This window comes from Cervus canadensis, chromosome 25 (assembly GCF_019320065.1).
Source record: "Cervus canadensis isolate Bull #8, Minnesota chromosome 25, ASM1932006v1, whole genome shotgun sequence".
Lineage (NCBI taxonomy): Eukaryota > Metazoa > Chordata > Mammalia > Artiodactyla > Cervidae > Cervus > Cervus canadensis.
In genome coordinates, this window is record NC_057410.1 from 38,964,140 (window position 1) to 38,979,991 (window position 15,852).

General features: G+C 36.0%; 1 protein-coding gene and 1 pseudogene across 6 annotated transcripts in view; one reads left to right on the forward strand and one right to left on the reverse strand.

The window, feature by feature from the left end:
• Positions 1 to 15,852, forward strand: part of MGAT4C (MGAT4 family member C) — a 774,512-nt gene that overhangs the window by 437,599 nt on the left and 321,061 nt on the right. The gene's annotated exons all lie outside the window — the stretch shown is intronic.
• Positions 13,494 to 13,989, reverse strand: LOC122427464 (annotated as a pseudogene). Its single transcript, XR_006265424.1, has one exon. The product of XR_006265424.1 is annotated as a 40S ribosomal protein S15-like (transcript).

Here is a 15,852-nt window from a genome sequence, read left to right on the forward strand (position 1 = left end):
CCTTTAGTTGTGGAATATTTTTTCTGCTAGTCTTCAGGTCATTCTCAGAGACAGCTTCTCCAATTGAAGTTGTCATTTTGGTATTGAGTTCAGGTGGGAGCAGGGCTTAGGCTGCCAACCAGAGATGAAGGCTGAGTCATGGTGGTGAAAGCACCAAATCCTAGCTACTAGACCAGTGTTCAGTGACAAGGGCCCTGGCCCTTCATCTTTGCAGAAAAGAATTTCCACAAAGACAGGAAGTAGTGAAGCAAGTAAATATTTATAAAGAGAAAAAGGAGTATAATACATGTGGATAAGCACATGGACAGACTCAGAGGGAGAATCCCTGAGTTGCGCCTTCGTGGCAGTTTAAATAATTATGTCGGAGCATTTTTTTTTATTTTCCTTTGGTCAGTCATTTTGATTTGCCTGGTTCACAGTTCATCTGGTATATCTCAGGATCCTTCCGTGTTTGTGCATGCATCTCTTAGCCAAGATGAATTCTACTGCAAAGGCCTCTGGGTAGAGCATCACTTGACAATGCTCCCCCGTTGGCTTACAAGACTTTTCTGCATATGTATCGTCTGGAAAGTCTCCTGATTTGAGGAATGAGAGATATGTGATTTGGGTAGGGCCCAGCCTCCTCCCTTAACTTTCTGCTATTCTCATCTTGGCATATCAGTCAATAGAGAATGAATCTCCAATTGCTTTACCCTCATGGGGAAAGGGGCGACATCTGCCTCTTTCCTCAATATGTCCATGGAAGAAGGCAAGTCCAGGATCTTCCTACTCCATCAAGTTGTTCTACCCTGCTACTCAGTCTAGAATTCTGTCTCCAAAATGTTGGTCAAATGTAAGCATAGGTTAGATTAAATACCTTGTTAAACATTCAAGGTCTCAAAACATTAATTTTCATGCATCATTTCTCAGAAAACTACTAAAGGATGCCATCCACAAAAACAGGAGTGCATACCAAGAAAGAAATACACAGAGAGAGAGAAAGAGAGAGAGAGAGAGAGAAATGGGAGGTTTAAATAAGAAGAAATGGACATTCCCAGGATAATAGTGTAGGGGAAATGAGAACACCTGTGTGTCAGACACAGAACAGGCCAAATGTGAGCACAGTGGAGATCTCTGTGAAAAATTTCTACAAAAAGAGAAAATTGATAGAATACCTACTATGTCAGATCATTTTGAGAGAAGATTTAGACAACTGGGGGAAGGTTCAGATGAATAAGCAATAATAACAACAAAAATAACAGCTATAAGAAGTCCAAGCAAGTTTACTGCTAGGAAAAATTAAAACCGTGGGTTACATATGATAAGAAACATTATGTAACTGTGATGTGAACAGTATCTACATGGTCAAAATCTGGGGGGTTTTTTAGCCTACATTAAAATAAAATTAAATTAGGAGGAAAAAGTAGAAAGGTTGTCCATGGTTATTAGGGTAGGGAGAAGACAAAGTGCTAAATTCTTTACTGTCCTGGTGAATTGTTGTTAGAAGGTGCCTAAAATGGAAAACAAAGCAAGAAGTAGCATCAACAGAGCAGTTACAAAAGTTGAAAGTGTTTTTGGGTTTCGGGGGGCTGATGAGGAGGAGGGGTGACTGGTAATTCTATTAGTAAAACAAAAAGTAGAAACTAATTTAATGCCAATCCTTAAACAATTATTCTGATTACTGCCATAAAATTCACCTGTTGGACTAGTTATTAATATATTATTTCAGTATGCTTTAGAGAGTCATGCGTAAACATGAATACACACCCAAATGCATAAGCACTTATACTTACAATTGAGCCTAATTAAAATGTTTTCTGGGCTTCCCTGTTGGCTCAGTCATAAAGAAACCACCTACAATGCAGGAGACTCGGGTTTGATCTATGGGTGGGGAAGATCCCCTGGAGAAGGGTATAGTAACGCACTCCAGTATTCTTGCCTGAGAATCACATGGAACAGGGGAGCCTGGTGGGCTACAGTCCATGGGATTGCAAAGAATCAGACATGGCTGAAGCAACTGAGCATGCATGCAAAATGTTTTCTAAGTATTCTTCTTTCAGGTCAGTTCAATTCAGTTGCTCAGTCCAGTCAGATTTTTTGTGGCCCCATGGATTGCAGCATGCCAGGCTTCCCTGCCCATCACCAACTCCCAGAGCTTACTCAAACTCATGTCCATCCGGTCAGTGATGCCATCCAACAATCTCATCCTCTGTAATCCCCTTCTCTGCCCGCCTTCAATTTTTCCCAGCATCAGGGTCTTTTCCAATGAGTCAGTTCTTCACATCAGGTGGCCAAAGTATTGGAGTTTCAGCTTCAACATCAGTGCTTCCAGTGAATATTCAGGATGAATTTCCTTTAGGATGGACTGGTTGGATCTCCTTGCAGTCCAAGGGACTCTCAAGAGTCTTCTCCAACACCACAGTTCAAAAGCATCAGTTCTTCAGCACTCAGCTTTCTTTATAGTCCAACTCTCACACCCATACATGACTACTGAAAAAACCATAGCCTTGACTAGATGGACCTTTGCTGGCAAAGTGATGTCTCTGCTTTTTAATATGCTGTCTAAGTTGGTCATAACTTTTCTTCCAAAGAGCAAGCGTCTTTTAATTTCATGACTGCAGTCACCATCTGGTGATTTTGGAGCCCCCCAAAATAAAGTCTGTCACTGTTTCCACTGTTTCCCTATCTATTTGCCATGAAGTGATGGGACCAGATGCTATGATCTTAGTTTTCTGAATGTTGAGTTTTAAGCCAACTTTTTCACTCTTCTCTGTTACTTTCATCAAGAGGCTCTTTAGTTCTTCGCTTTCTGCCATAAGGGTGGTGTCATCTGCGTATCTGAGGTTATTGATATTTCTCCTGGCAATCTTGAATCCAGCTGTGCTTCATCCAGTCCAGCATTTCTCATGATGTACTCTGCATATAAGTTAAATAAGCATGGTATTAGCAGTTACTATTAACTAAATTTTAACTAAATTATATTAAAGATAACTGGATCTATAGTATCACAAAATGCTTGTCTGTGTTTGTCTTCCTACTACAAATAAACATGTTTGATATTGATCCAGTAGCTTCAAATTGTTATTCATACTTGTGTGAGGCATCAATGAAGTAGGCAACATTTATATCAAAATAATTGATCTGCTTCTAAACGTCTACTTAGGTCAGAAAAATTGACATTTATCCTATAAAACATATTAGAATAGCTGAAAGAACTTAAAAACTCTCATCTGGAACTGAACTTGTCATTTTAATACTTCAGAGCTGAATAAAAATCATTAGGAAGTTGTTCTTTGGGAAAAATAAGCAATTATCACTAGATTCATAAGACTTCCATCCAAGTGACTAATAAGCCACATCTCCTGAGGATGATACAAGCCAAGTTAACATCTAGACATAAATTTGATGCAGAGAGCAAATGTTACTGGAAAAGAGACATTGACTGTTTTCCTAATTTGTTTTGCACAGACAGGAAAAAAAAAAAAACAAAAACTCAATTCTTTATGGACATGTTACCAAAGTATTTATTTTCTTACCACTTTGCCTCCTAATAGAACATTTGAATTTCTAAATGGTACAATACTATGTTGCTCTAATAATTTTCCCTTTAAAATCCACACTAAATAAAATGGCATATTTGAAACATGCTCTAATTACTCCTGGATTCAGATCACATGTGTAGCAATAAAATCTACTGATAAAAGTAAAGCAAAAATGAAATAAAGAAACATCAAAATCTAAAAAAAAATACAATATATATAAAATAAATTTTAATCAATAGGTATCTAAAATGCACAAAAGGATGAAAAAGATGCAATATAATAGACATATGTATCAGAAACCATTTCTTGATTACACCAGGCAAAGTTATGTTTCCTAATACAATATAATGTGTTTTCTTAATATGCAGTTACATACACAGGAGCATCAACCACTATTTTGCCTCCCATGAGTATCTGCAGAAATTTGAAAGACAGCTAAAATAAAGTAGAAATATATAAGCAAGCTTCGAATAAAAATCTTTATTTTGTTGTTACTAGTGAAGATTTAATTTACCAGTTAAGAGAAGATCAATGAGTTTATGACAATACACCTAATTTTCATTACTGTATTCAATTGAAAAGAAGTTCTGTTTCTCGTGATAAATCAACTAAAGAATAAAATTCATTGAAGTCTATTTTTATTCCTAATTTTCTTTTGATTAGTAAAGGTTTATAAAGAAAGTTTAACATTATCTGCATTCAAAGACAGTATTTTGTCTTCTACTGGTTTCTACATTTTATAACCTTGAATGATTTCTGTGAATAAAACCTGATTGATTCATTTAGACTAACGGGTAAGATTTAGTAGTTTACTGTAGCCTTTAATTTTAAATACCATGTTGGTTTGAAAGGGATTATGGAAATCATCAATAGTTTTATTGGGATATTTTTCAGTCAAAAGGAAAAAACATGCATATTTATTTTGAATGCTTTTAATGAGTAATATAGAAAAAAGATATTGTGACTTTTGTTTCTTTTTTACTCTTATAGTTATTTTTTAATTCCTATAAAATTCCTGTGGGTGATGACTTGAAATATAACTCCTATAGGACAATATTTTCTTTTCTTAAATATACTTTTCTTAAAGTATAAAAGCTGAATTATCATTGTTTTACATACTTAATTTTTTTCTTTGCCTACTGTATATTAAAACTGTTTTATGACTCTTTAAAAAAGCTACTGGTTCTTTTCATATTTCTACTTCTTTAATCTTATTTTAGGAAAGAGATGAAATATAACTGTAACAAATTAACCACTAAAAGATTAACAAAATCAAGTAAAACTTCGAAATACAGATTGTGATAATTTACTCTCAATTCCTGGTGGCTCAGATGGTAAAGAATCTGCCTACAATGCAGGAGAGCCAGGTTTGATCCCTGGTTTGGGAAGATTCCCTGGAGAAGGAAATGGTTACCCACTCCAGTATTCTTGCTTGGAGAATCCCCTGGACAGAGAAAGGTTGGCAGGCTACAGTCAATGGGTTCTCAAAGAGTTGGACACAACTGAGTGACTAAACTTTCACTACTTTCACATGTAACTTTAGAGTGAGAGGCAAGTTAACTTATGGGCTATGTACATTTAATTCTTATACTTTATCATTCTCTGATACAAAATAAAAACAATATGACAAAAATATATATTTCCTTATTTTATACAATTCTTCAGCCACCATACCTAGGAACAAAATTTTTAGACACAAAGAAGCATGTGGTATTTTAAAATATGTTTCATATACTTTAAATCAGAAGTGTAGTCTTTCTTCAAATGTATTCACAATGATGATATTCAAAAATAATATTTATAATTAGCTATTATTATATCTAAGATATCAACTTTTCAAATCTTTTATGCTCTGAAACTGTGATTGTCTTTGAATGGATTCCTTTCTTTTCTTTATATAATTCTTTTGTACAATTTAATTTTGTGATTGGCTAATGATGATGTCAAAACCAGATTTCATCTTAATTCAATAAAATGTTATGGGCATAAGCAAGTAAGTTAAGTGTTTAAGTCATCCTTTAATACTATCATTTATTTTTCTTAAATTCTATTTTTTTTAATTTGAGGATACTTGCTTTACAATATTGTGTTGGTCTTTGCCATATATCAACATGAAGCAGCCATGGGTATATATTTGTTCCTTCCCTCTTGAAACTCTTTGCCACCTCCCACCCCATCCCACCCCTCTAAGTTATCACTGTCACAGAGCACCTGCTTTGAGTTCCCTGCATCACACAGCAAATTTCCACTGGCTATCTATATTACATATGGTAATGTATATGTTTCCATGCAATTCTCTCAATTCTTCCTACCCTCTCCTTCCCCTACTCTGTCCAAAGGAATAAGTTAACTAAAACAAAATGTTTATTATGAAACTTAGTATTTCTTTAGCTGATGAGTTATATCATCTACAGTCTAGAAAATCATGACTATGTGATTAATATGTATATAAAGATAAACATATTTATTATTTACCTAATCAGGTATAAAAATTAACACATAAACATATATAATTATTAAGATTTGATAACAAGATATTTTATTAAGCAATTTTTATATATCTTATCTCAGTGGCATAAATATTATATTAATAATATAATTTTTCATATAGTTGCTTAAATTATTATTCCCATATACAGATTACTAACTATCTAATGCATGTGTTGTTGTTCAGTCACCAAGTTGTGTCCTACTCTCTGTGACCCATGGACTGCAGCATGCCAGGCCTCCCTGTTCCTCACTATCTCCCAGAGTTTGCCCAAGTTTATGTCCATTGCATTGGTGTTGCTGTCCAACCATTTCATCCTCTGTTGCCCTCTTCTCCTTCTGCCTTCAATTTTTCCCAGCATCTTGGTCTTTTCCAACAAGTTGACTCTTCGCATCAGATAGCCAAAGTATTGGAGCTGCAGCTTCATCAGTCCTTCCAAAAGATATTCAGGGTTAATTTCCTTTAGGATTGACTGGTTTGCTCTCCTTGCAGTCCAAGGGACTCTCAAGAGTCCTCCAGAACCACAGTTGGAAAGCATCAGTTCTTCAGTGCTCTGCTTTCTTTATGGTCCAGCTCTCACATCCATACATGAGTACTGGAAAGACCATAGCCTTGATACATACCTTTGTCTTTGCTTTTTAACACGCTGTATAGATTTGTCTTAGCTTTCCTGCCAAAAAGCAATTGTCTTCTAATTTCATGGCTGCAGTCACCATTCACAGTGACTTTAGAGCCCAAGAAGAGAAAACCTGTCACTGCTTCTACCTTTTCCCCTTCTATTTATTCTAAATGCATATAATAGAGATTGAAATGAATGTACTAGGAAGTTAAATAAATGATGAATCTGGATGAAGAAAGGACTGAATACTATATAGTTTTGTACGTCATTTTGCTCTAGTCCCACGGAAATAGAAATGGGAGACAAAGAGAATAGGAGTGTTGCAGGAAGGGGGACCTCTGCTAGGGCCCAAAACTGGGCTCTTGTCTAACACTTGGAAATTAATTGTCTGAGAATGGATGGTTTCAGTCAGTGTGCTTCCCCTAACAACTCCACCCTGAGAGACTTCATATTCAAGATACTTCTTGGGAATTAGGGCCAAGGTTGCTTTCTTCTGTAACTTCTTCCTGTTGTGCATGGGCGTAGGCCTGCCTAGCAGAGCAGAAGCCTCTCTCTACATGATCTAAGTCAAGGTATTTTTTTGCCTGAAACCAGCATTCACCCTTGTAATAACATCCTTCCTCTCAGAGATGAAATAGACAGAGACCAAATAGGAGACCTAACAGGATGGTCATCGCTGGTCCTCAGAAACAGAAGGCAATATTTGGGGTGATGGTTACAGGGTTTGTAACTTTTTTTGGATTGGTTGGTGGTGAGGCAACAGAGCTGTGCTCCAGGAATCTTGTGTTCAGTCTGAAGTTACCATCCTCCACCTGGGTGGGGGCTCCAGTTCTGTAGAAGAACTCAAAGACATTGTTATGCATATTTTTTTGAGTAGGAACCAGGACCCTGTCTCAAGGCTGTACCACCATTGATCCTTTCCCCTCTGTTTCTGTGTCCCCTCCCTTCCCTGATTAGCAATTGTTTGAATCCACCCTTTGGAACTCAGGGAAGGTCAAGGAGGCTGAATGAAGCCTCTATCCTACAGACAAGAAATGGAGAACACAGAACAAATCTGTACTCCAGAGCGCCACAGAGTCCTGCTCAGTTTTAATTTAGGGAACTGGGCAACTATGACTGATAACTTCCTGTCAAAATGAGGCATAGGACTGCCTCAGCTTGGAGAATAGACACTGAATTGGAAGTATTCCTCAGTTCCAACTCCTAGATCTGAGTCTTGTATGATTAAAATCTCAATCCTTTGGTCTGCCATTTTGGTGTAACAGACCCAATTAGAAGTAGCTGGAAGAGTGATAACTGGAATTTTAATAGACAAATCTCATTTCTTTTAGAAGAATAGGCCTAAAACCCAGTCTGGACCTGGCACTTCAGGGAGACTTGTAGCCAGGTAGCCAGTTGTCTAGTTTTATAAGAAGTAAGGTTGCAGTTACTAGCTTCCAGTAGACATTGTTTTGAGAATGGCAGCATCCAAGCCTGACATGACTCAGAAAATTCAAGTGTTTAGCAATACAAGGTCTAGTCTGAAATTATACCCATAGTATCACTAGTTATTTCCCAGGATTTCTGAACCATAACTACTCTATTTTGACTTTTAACTGTAAAAGTTTCCTTAATAGCCAAAGCAGATGTCACCATTAATGATGTCAGTGTTTCTCTAAGTATGAGAAGATGTAAGAATTGAAACTCATAAAATCTCCTGAAAAGATCTATCTGAAAGCCTGTTCTGCCAGTTTTTCCCAGAGCACGGTGTGCCTCATCACTGATTTTCACCCTGAACTCCTTCCAGGGGAGTTGAAGATCAGCAGTTGCAGTGGCCATGATTTAATCTTTGTAGATGTAGATGGCAAGCGTCAGTTTTCATTTGGCAGAACCCTTTTTTGCTCACAAACTTGACCATGATTTTGAGGGGGGCATTTCATGACCATTTTATCCCATGGTGCTGAGAATGTTCATTCTCAGGTTTGGCAAATATTTTGTTGACAGGTCACTCAATGAGCTGTTACTGGACTAGGCCTTAAAACAGTATCCAAAATTCTCTGGACCACCTGTCTTACTAGCCTCTTAGCCCAGGAAAACATGCCCTCTTGTTGCTTCTTCCCATATCTAGAGTTACATGGTTACTATCATTGATCTCATATGGAACTATACATTATTTTATCAGAGGCCTCAGTCACACGTTTGGGAGTGTAAGAAACAGCAATTTTATACAACAGGTGAAATACAGATAACATAGCCAGCAATATTAGTAAAGCCACAAGTAAGACTTAAGTTAAGAACTTCCATTAGATATAGCCCAGTATATCCCAGGTCATCTGACTTAGTCTATTCTGAACGAATCTTTATCTTCCAAGGAAATTATATATTGACACTATCTATAAGGCACATAGCCCAGTTTTCTAGTGCTACTAGACTGACTATCGTCAGTATGATTTAATTGTTTCCAACATAGAGAAGACTTTAAACCTAAATTACCATAGCCTGCTGTTATCTATATAAATCCATCCTGTAATTGTCGGAGATTTTTTTCCTTTGCTGAAACTTTTCTTGTTGCTCTGATTGAACTTGAGTAATAGAAGAAAACTCAGATTTATGGCCAGAGTCAGAGCAGGCATTATTAATTGGCCCAGTGAGGGAATCCCATCTAGTAATATCAATAGTGACATGAATATGACTATATATATATATACACATATATATATATATACATATATATATATACACATATATATATATATATACATATATATATATATATATATATTTTTTTTTTTTTTAAGTAAATTTTCTCAGGGCCAACCAATTAGAACCTTGTAGTAGAGAAATTTACCAAGGTAACCCAGAACTAGACACAGGTAATTGGACACAAACCCAACAATTGGATTGATTTCTAAAACTAGCATACGATCAGGCCTATGATAGAAAAGCATTTGATTTATATGCAAAGGTCTAAGAAATCAAGAAAACATTATAAATAATCATATGAATCAGGTCCAGCATCTTGGGCAAGCTGTCTACCTCTGATGTCGTCATCTTCTCATCCTGGTGTAGTGTAGTTGCTCCTCTGTTTGAGCATCATTTTAAGGTGAGATCAGGTCAGCTGTCTTCTCTATAGACCAGTCCAGTGTAGGGGTCTTTGGAAGTGAAAATTAATCTGTCCCTTCAGTTTCAATGTGCATGAGCTAGTTAAGAGCACCTGATTTTTAAAAAAGTCCTTCCATCCAGGTTGGAGACAATCCCTTAAATTATGTCTTTTTCAAGTCCTGGTTGCAGGTCATGAAGCATCTGATCTTCATCCAAAGATAGATTACTGAGATAAACTTTAGAAACAAACTTAGGGTGTTCTTTAAGAATTCAATTAAATTTTACATTAATATCACATGACAGCAAAGAACTATCCAAGAAATGAGTCTTACTAGATGCAGACCTCCATTAACAAACTGGGATTTAACATTTATTGAAACATCTTTTTCTCCCTAAAATTACCCCCATTTTTATCAAATATAACCAAATTAAAGCTAGTTTGTTTGCAAAAATAGGTCTGCTCTCACTAATTTTGGCCTGATGATTTATTTAACCATAATTGACCACAAACTTTTTACTTTGCTGAAACATTTATAGAGTCTCCGACTGAACTTTTAAAATAAAACAGGGCTGGGAAACTCACTCCAAAGGCTTATCACAGATTTTGCCTAACAAATCTAGGTGAATTCTTCCCTTTTTAAGGTCTCAAAATTTCCTTGAGATTTTTGTACCTGTTAGTGAGATAAACTTCCTAACTCATTTGATAAACTTACTGGAAACCTAAGAGTTTCCAATTTCTGGAGGAGTCAGAAAATATCATTGTTTTGTTTACAATGTATAATTTTGCCAAATTATTGTCATAATTAGCTTGAGAGGAAGGTTTTTCCTACTCCCAGAAAACACAAGATTCATGCCTGTAATTTTTCAGATAGAAACCATAAAAGTCACAAGCATATTCCCTAGTCCATTCAGTCCTTTTGTTAACTTTTGTGAAGTCATCAGGTTTTCTATTAGAATACCAGGACATATTAGAATGTTAAGAATTCCATCTAATTTCTATAGTAATTATATTTGTAATATTTACCATACATTATAACATGAGAGGATTTATTACTCATTTGATAATATTTTTCATGTAATTTCACCAACCAAATAAACACAATTAGTTTAATGTCTCTGTTTGGGATGTTTCAGGGGCCCTCTGAAGCACCCCAAAGTTAGCTAGAGTCAAAGGAACTTCAAAAGAATTTGATTTAGGAAGTTTTGTCAAAAAAAAATCAATTAAAAGGGTTTAGAACATTTGGTCAGATTTAGTCAATGTTGATGTATATATCATTTAGCTTGTTGATATGTCACAATGGGCTTATATACTGAGGCTCAGGGTCTAGTGAAAGTCGACTCCACCATGTTGGTCTTAGTTGGCTCTAACTGGTTTTCCTATGGTTGTGTCATTCCTAACAAAATCCATTTATATAACTAATTGTAATCCAATTTTTGAAAATCCTGATCATGTATAACTCTTTAGTATTTTTTCATACCTTTTTTTTTTTTTTTTTTACTAAAAACACACTTTCTACTTTCCTTTAGCAAATAAGAACTAACTTTTAGCATTTTATAGATTGGTGAGCATAAATACCAGTGATAATTTCTAAAACCCTTACTTTCTTAGAACATTTTAGGATGGCACCAACATTATCCATTTATAATTCCAAATCTCTTTAGTTTTTCTGTAAAAGGAAATTAGTATTTAGTACTAAATGTTTCAAAATTTTATTTTATTTGGAAGTGACCTAACTATTCAATAGACTTCCAACACTTAGTTTAGCACAACCCTTAGAAATTCAAGTTACCCCAGTCTAGAGAGACTATTTTAGACAGATATTGCTAAAGCATAATTATTCCTAATAGAGTTTATCTAAAATCTCATATCTCATTTACATTTTTTTTGGAAGTTTCTTCACTTGAGGTAATTTCCTTGTTGACAAACTTGTAACAGATATGATAATAATTAACTTATATTACACCTAGGTACAATGAAAATATTCTACTTAATGTTAATTACTTTAAGACATGTTTATATTAGGTCAATAAACAAACATTAATATCACATATTTTATATTGAATATGTCCCAGTTCACATAAACCTAAAATTTATTATTTCATTTAGAATTATTTGATTTGTAAGTGCTTACTTTTCTTTAAGCCAATTAAATAGAGCTCATTTACAAATTAATCTCAAAAATATTATCCAAAGACAAAGACATACCAAGACATATTTAGATAGAAACAACACAAGATCTAGCTTCATTTTCTAAGCTTAGTCATGAAGTAGATATTACAATATAAAATTTACCAGTTTATAAAAAAACAGTTGGAATAAATAAAAATTTTAAAGGCTTTTCCCCATTTTCCCTCAGTCTCAGGAGTTAGAGATGGCCTAGATAAGTGTTCCTGAGAGCCGTGGTCTCAAGGCACAGGGGGAAATAAAATCAAGCTCTAACAAAATGGTGGCAGGTTTAAACCAAATGGTGGCCAGACGAAGCAAAGTGGCCATCAAAAATCATAACACAAAACACAGAGTTAAAGCACACACATAGACCTGGCAGTACTCATCAGACACTCCCTGAAATACAAGAATGCAGTCTCTCAGAAAACCTCCTATAGAGGCACAGAACTTCAGATTGAAGTACTAACAGAGCAAATGAAAATATCCCAGGTCTTCAAAGATTTCAAAGGGAGGAAAGGAAGCCAGGTTGAAAGAAGAAGCGGGAGGAGGCAGGATAGGGGAGCAAAAGGGATGGTCTTACAGACATCTCCTGCCACCTGCAGACACCCAGGCATTATGGGACTTTACCCTGAGCCTCTAGAGAAGGGAGGACTGAAACTTGGCCCTACCTGAAATCACACCAGAACAGAACCAGAATTTGAGTTCTCTGCCAAGAGGAGGTGATCAGTATCCAATCCTCAGTTCAGGCTGAGGTCCTTTGTCCAGATTCCAGTGTCCAGGACCAGGGGGCTAGAAAAAAGGGGAAGGATAGGAAGGGTTAAGGAGAGGAAAGAGAGGGAAGCGGAGAGAGGTCAATAAAGTCTCTTGTTCCTTATTAGTTGGGGCACTCTGGCCAGTTGTCCACATCAGGAAGAGACCAGGGACATAAAGGTCCCATTTGTGGCCGCTGGGTCTGGTCCATCGGGAGGCAAGCTGGTCCCTGGGCACCCCAAGTGGTCAGGATGTCAGTGACGAAGAGTCACTGCCAGGATGTCAGTGAAGAAGAGTCCCCGCCAGAGTCACCATTTATGGCAGGAAGGGGGACCCCTTCCAGGGCCCCAAACTGGGCTCTTGTCTAACACTTGGAAATGAATTGTCTGAGGAGATACACGTGCTGACAAAGCAAAAGGTTTTATTGGGAAAGTGCACCCAGGTGGAGAGCAGTAGGGGAAGGGAACCCAGGAGAACAGCTCTGCCACGTGGCTCACAGTCTTAGGTTTTATGGTGATGGGATTAATTTCCGGGTCATCTTTAGCCAATCATTCTGACTCAGAGTCCTTCCTGGTGGTTCACACCTTGTTCAGCCAAGATGGATGCCAGAGAGAAGGATTCTGGGAGGTGGTCAGACATGTGATGTCTCCTTTTGACCTTTCCTGAACTCTTCCAGTTGGTGGTGGCTTATTTGTTCCACGTTCCTTACCAAGACCTCAGGTCGTAAAACAACTCATGCAAATGTTACTGTGGTGCCTGGCCAGGGTGGACAGTTTCAGTCAGTGTGATTCCCCTAATAGGAGGAACAAAGGGAATGGATGTGAGGAAGTAGGGTATATATTGAGAACTCTGTCAGACATTTTTTTATTTTTTAGAGAACTCTCTGCTTTTATTGGCCAGCAGGTTACTTGAGGGGGATGAAGCCGGAGGAATGGGTAGCCCTGATACCGGGCCGGCCATGTTTCACGGGCTTGTAGGTGATGGAGAACTCGCCCAGGTAGTGGCTGATCATCTCAGGCTTGATTTCCACCTGGTTTAAGGTCTTGCTGTTGTAGACGCCCACCATGCTGCCCACCATCTGGGGCAGAATGATCATGTCTCGTAGGTGCGTCTTCAAGACCTCGGGCTTCTCTATGGGCGGCGCGTCTTTCTTGGCCTTGCACAGCCTTCAGCAGCGAGTGCTGCTTCCTCCACAGGCCGCGGTTCAGCCGCTGTCGCTGGCGCGCACTGTATAGCTGCATCAGTTGCTCACAGGACATGTCCAGCAGCTGATCGAGGTCTATGCTGCGGTAGGTGAACTTGCGGAAGGTCCGCTTCTTCTTCTCTTCCACTTCCGCCATCTTGCTGGTTCTTCAGAAAGGATCTTTCGTTCTGCCCTGTCAGACGTTTTTACTTACATAATTTTATTTTATAAGAACATTCTGTACACTACCATCTTTCCTTGCTTGCTATCACTATCTACTTATCTATCGCTCTATCTATAAGTGAGGTTTCTGGGAAAAAAAACCACATAAAATTTTTTAAAATTTGATAGATGATGAAATGGGGAGAGTTAAGTTTCCATCAGTTTTATTACTTTATAAATTTTTACCTTAAATTTCTATTAATATAAGCAATTTTAATATTATATCCATTTTATCTAGGGTTTCATTGAGATCTTTTAAAATTCCACAAATTATTTTCTTTCTGTTTTCTGTCAATAAGTATGCATATGACTAGTGGTATTATATAGATAGTTAGCGTGATAACCTCCATGAGAATATTTTTGTGGGCTTTATTGTCTTCCAAATCCCTCTAAAATTATACTATGCATGGTACCTCATGTGTTGTTGAATTTTACAATAGCATTTAAGGGACAAAGCCAATAAAAGTGAGCAATGTTTCTGAAGAGCTTATAATCTTTTAAATAATTACTTGAAAAATGATTAAAATCTGAAATTAACTCCCCTCCCCCTTCTGACTATGTACACAGAAACTGAAGCAGGCATTATTGTAAATTTGATGTATTTACAAACTCAGTCTAAAGTACCTTATCCCACACTACTGCAATTTTAAAGTCTTAAAACTGGATGCTCTATGACTCCTATTTGAGCACATTCCTGAGCTACCAAAAATGAGGGGAGGTAGTTTCTGGAGAATATTCTCTCTGATTTTCAAGTCAAAGCAAATGAAATGACTTTCTTACTGATCACTTCCACTGAATTTCAACAAAGCAGAAATACTTACAGCTCTAATAGCAGGAACTCTAATAAAAATAAATTTAAAAGAAACTCTAAATTCTTTTTTTCTAACAAATTCAATATACTATTAATCTTGCTTTCATCTCTTAAAAAAAGATAAGAAAAAGATAAAAGATGTTGATAAGATGATAACTCTAAAAAAGGAATACTAGCCATGTTAGTTCAGTGTTTTAAAGCAGTGGTTTAGAATAGAGAAACATGTAAAGAGCTGTCTGATCTCAAAAGCAAAAATTAATAATATGTTTCAAAAGAGCATAGTACTAAAGAACATAGTAGTACTTTATAAATATAATTTATATTTATAAATTATATTATATAAATTATAATTTATTTATTTATATAATATATATATAAATAAATATATAAAATTTATAATAAAATTATATAAAATATAATAAATATATAAAATAAAAATTATAAATATAATATAAATATATTTTATATATATTATATATATTATATAATATAAATATATATATAATATAATTATGTTTATAATATAAATATAATTTTATAATAAATATATAAAATAAAAATATTATAATAAAAATATATAAATTTATATATATTTATATAATTTATATATATATTAATTATAATTTATATATATAATATATATTATATATAATTATATTTATATAATTTATAAATTATATAAATTATAAATTTATTCAGTAGTACTGAATAAATATAATTTATAAAAGCCATTTCAAACATTTCATTAAAATATTCATCTGGGAACTCCCTGGTCGTCCTGTGGTTAACAGACTCCATTCTACCAATGCAGGGGGCTTTGGTTTGAACCTAGTTAGGGAGCTTGGAGAAGGACATGGCACCCCACTCCAGTATTCTTGCCTGGAGAATCCCATGGACAGAAGAGCTTGGTAGGCTACAGTCCACAGGGTCACAAAGAGTCGGACACGACTGAGCGGCTTCACTTTCTTTCTTTCTTCCTTTCTTTCTTTGGGGAGCTAAGATCCCACGTG